Genomic DNA, 4,621 nt, shown 5'->3' with positions numbered 1-4,621 from the left:
GTCAGGAAACCGTAACCATCTATTGATCAACGAGCCAGTCAACTAGAGGCTTACTAGGGACATGGTGTTGTCTATGTATCCACACATGTATCTGAGTTTCCTATCAATAAAATTCTAGCATGGATAATAAACGATTATCATGAACAAGGAAATATAATAATAACTAATTTATTATTGCCTCTAGGGCATATTTCCAACAGGCACCAGTCCTACATTTTTTTCTTCGTGGAACGAGGAGAAAGGGGGCTCAGCAGGAAGAGGATTGTACCATGAGAGAAGCACAGAGGTCAACCCGCTTCAAATATGGAACATGGATTCTGGCAATGCAATGGAGTTGGGTCCTCATATCGATCTGAATGAATCAGTCTTTCTACAGAGGTCAATCTTTGCCTATTAGGCAAGAGGATAGCAAGTTCTAAATTTTGTCTCGGTAGGACATGGATTTCTATTACTATGAAATTCATAAATGAAAATGAAGTAGTTAATGGGAGGGCTATCGTTATCCTTTTTCTTGTATGTGTTCCTAAGAGAAGTAATTTGTCCTCATGTTTCGAGGTCTCAAGAAAAGGGCGTGGAAACAGATAGAAACTCCTGAATGAAAATTGAAAAGAAATGTAGCCCCAGTTCCTTCAGAAATGGTAAGATCTTTGGCGCAAGAAGAAGGGGTGACCCATATCATCTTGACTTGGTTCTGCTTCCCCTCTTTTTTTAAGAATACCGAGTCGGGTTCTTCTCCTACTAGTATCGAATAGAACATGCTGAACAAGATCTTCTTCATGGAAACTTGCTCGATTTAGATCGGGAAAATCATATAGATTTTATGAAACCATGTGCGATGGCTCGAATCCATAGTCAATCCTACTTTCGATAGGACCAGTTGACAATTGAATCCAATTTTTCCCATTATTTGACTATCCATAATAGTGCGGAAAGAAAGCCCGGAGGAAGAGTGGCCTTGAGTTTCTCACCCCTTTGTCTTAGGATTCGTTAATTCTCTTTCTCAATGGGACGGGGAAGGGATATAACTCAGCGGTAGAGTGTCACCTTGACGTTGTGGAAGTCATCAGTTCGAGCCTGATTATCCCTAAACCCAATGTGAGTTTTTTCTATTTTGACTTACTCCCCCGCCACGAGAGAACGGGAATGGATAAGAGGCTTGTGGGATTGACGTGATAGGGTAGGGTTGGCTATACTGCTGGTGGCGAACTCCAGGCTAATAATCTGAAGCGCATGGATACAAGTTATCCTTGGAAGGAAAGACAATTTCGAATCTGCTTTGTCTACGAATAAGGAAGCTATAAGTAATGCAACTATGAATCTCATGGAGAGTTCGATCCTGGCTCAGTATGAACGCTGGCGGCATGCTTAAAACATGCAAGTCGAACGGGAAGTGGTGTTTCCAGTGGCGAACGGGTGAGTAACGCGTAAGAACCTGCCCTTGGGAGGGGAACAACAACTGGAAACGGTTGCTAATACCCCGTAGGCTGAGCAGCAAAAGGAGAAATCCGCCCAAGGAGGGGCTCGCGTCTGATTAGCTAGTTGGTGAGGTAATAGCTTACCAAGGCGATGATCAGTAGCTGGTCCGAGAGGATGATCAGCCACACTGGGACTGAGACACGGCCCAGACTCCTACGGGATGCAGCAGTGGGGAATTTTCCACAATGGGCGAAAGCCTGACGGAGCAATGCCGCGTGGAGGTGGAAGGCCTACGGGTCGTCAACTTCTTTTCACGGAGAAGAAACAATGACAGTATCTGAGGAATAAGCATCGGCTAACTCTGTGCCAGCAGCCGCGGTAAGACAGAGGATGCAAGCATTATCCGGAATGATTGGGCGTAAAGCGTCTGTAGGTGGCTTTTCAAGTCCGCCATCAAATCCCAGGGCTCAACCCTGGACAGGCGGTGGAAACTACCAAGCTGGAGTACGGTAGGGGTAGAGGGAATTTCCGATGGAGTGATGAAATGCATTGAGATCGAAAGAACACCAACGGCGAAAGCACTCTGCTGGGCCGACACTGACACTGAGAGACGAAAGCTAGGGGAGCAAATGGGATTAGAGACCCCAGTAGTCCTAGCCGTAAACGATGGATACTTGGTGCTGTGCGACTCGACCCGTGCAGTGATGTAGCTAACGCGTTAAGTATCCCGCCTGGGCAGTACGTTCGCAAGAATGAAACTCAAAGGAATTGACGGGGGCCCGCACAAGCGGTGGAGCATGTGGTTTAATTCGTTGCAAAGCGAAGAACCTTACCAGGGCTTGACATGCCGCGAATCCTCTTGAAAGAGAGGGGTGCCCTCGGGAATGCGGACACAGGTGGTGCATGGCTGTCGTCAGCTCGTGCCGTAAGGTGTTGGGTTAAGTCTCGCAACGAGCGCAACCCTCATGTTTAGTTGCCACTTTGAGTTTGGAACCCTGAACAGACCGCCGGTGTTAAGCCGGAGGAAGGAGAGGATGAGGCCAAGTCATCATGCCCCTTATGCCCTAGGAGACACACGTGCTACAATGGGCGGGACAAAGGGTCGCGATCTCACGAGGGTGAGCTAACTCCAAAAACCCGTCCTTAGTTCGGATTGCAGGCTGCAACTCGCCTGCATGAAGCAGGAATCGCTAGTAATCGCCGGTCAGCCATACGACGGTGAATCCGTTCCCGGGCCTTGTACACACTGCCCGTCACACTATAGGAGCTGGCCATGTTTGAAGTCATTACCCTTAACCGTAAGGAGGGGGATGCCTAAGGCTAGGCTTGCGACTGGAGTGAAGTCGTAACAAGGTAGCTGTACTGGAAGGTGCGGCTGGATCACCTCCTTTTCAGGGAGAGCTAATGCTTATGCTTATTGGGTATTTTGGTTTGACACTTCTTCACGCCCAAAAAGAAGGCAGCTACGTCTGAGCTAAACTTGGATATGGAAGTCTTCTTTCGTTTAGGGTGAAGTAAGACCAAGCTCATGGGTGGGGCAAGATCTTAGTCTTGATAAATTGATGTGGTTATACTTCATCTTCATTTCCATCGTTTAACTCCTTCTGTTAGAGAGAGTCGATGTTCTTCAACTTCTGTTTATATAGTATATATGTAGTATGGATTGCCCGATCCCTCTATCGCTTTTTGATTCTTGTCCTCCATATGTTCAATCCATGGTTTTTGCAGCAACATAACTCTTTCGTGAGTTGGTGTAAACATTTGGATGCCATAGAGATGATTACCTTTTTATGATCTAGACCCTGTGATTTCATACTCTCTATAGTAAGTGCACGTGCTATCCAATTTAGTTCTGGCTTTCTTTTTGTGCTTTGTGATGAATTTATGGTCACATAGTGCCACTTTTATTTTCGATTTTACCATAATATATTTAAAAATTTGCCATGATATGTTCATTTCTCGTTGGGCTTTTACATTAACAGTTTGTAGGACAATGGTTACTTACCTAGTTTCCTACTTAATAGAGCAAATTTGCAGCTCAGGACAACCAGCATATGATGCAAGTGACGGCACTCATGTTTCAGATGGTATGTTCTGAACTTAATTTCCAAGGTTTATGAAACTACTGAATATGTTATATATGAATGCTACTATGTTAGTGTCTCTTTCATTTGTTCGGCTGATTTTCTGTTCAGAGTGCCCTTATATGTTTGCTGAGAGTGGACATCCTGAAGTTGCTCTAGAATTTCCAAAAGAAGTGGCTCTAATTCATATCTACATTTCCTGTGAGTTCACATAAATAAATCTATCCGGTTGTTATAAAAACTCACACAGAAACATTAAATTCAGCGTTGCTTAAAATATATGTAGGGGCATAGCAGTTAGGATGACTCATTGCAATTCTAAACCAGAAATTTTGAACCAATGATCACTGCATCCACTTTCGTTCATCCCATGGTTGCATCTCATTATCGGTTGTACTACTATGATAGCACTAATTAAGCACTAGATGGCACCTGCTTGCACAGTAGAGCAGTTTATTTTTCAGATTCGGTTCATTGTACTAATAGCTCATATTCAGATTTCTAAGAGTTTAGCCGCAAATTATGAGAGCTGGTTTCTTAATAGCTTCTATTCTACGTACCTTTCTACTATGAAAGGCTGAACCATAGATTGTGAAAGTTGGTTCCCTAATTTCCATCCACCTTTTCTGAAAGTTCATATATATTTGCACTTGCTCTACATGTCGGAAAACTAATATGTACATATCCAGGTAGTAGCATCCTGTGGCAGATTTTGAAGATCCTATAATGGAGAAATTTGGTAGCAAAGTGTACGAGCTTAGGAGAAACAGAGGTGAGGCCTGTCGAAGAAGGAAATGTGCTGGTGCAGGGCGAGTTTCCATCTGCCGTCGATCAGTTCGTAGCAAAAGAGAACAAACAACAAGGTGTTGTCCTAGTTGCTTGTGTACTGCTACGAATGCACTTTTGTTCCTAGGCACTGTTATACTTCAGTTGCAGGCATTTTGTGCTGTGCATTCACAGGAACCAGAGTTACAACTGCTTTGAATTGCTATAATTTTTTTACTTGAACTCTTGGTGATTCCCTGATTTTTATGGTTGTAGCATAAGTATGCAACAAGAGCAACTGATAGCAATGCCTAGGAGGAGATTCACAACTTCAGAAAGTGCCTACTGAAGATGTT

General features: G+C 44.1%; 1 pseudogene; it reads left to right on the top strand.

The window, feature by feature from the left end:
* Positions 1-1,323: 1,323 nt before the first annotated feature.
* On the top strand, positions 1,324-2,802 carry LOC147976582 (18S ribosomal RNA; annotated as a pseudogene).
* The last annotated feature ends 1,819 nt before the right edge of the window (positions 2,803-4,621 follow it).

The sequence above is a fragment of the Triticum urartu genome, chromosome 4A, assembly GCF_056163025.1.
Source record: "Triticum urartu cultivar PI428250 chromosome 4A, HENAU_Tu73, whole genome shotgun sequence".
Lineage (NCBI taxonomy): Eukaryota > Viridiplantae > Streptophyta > Magnoliopsida > Poales > Poaceae > Triticum > Triticum urartu.
Note: the sequence above shows the minus strand (reverse complement) of the source record. Positions and strands in the feature narration are given on the sequence as shown.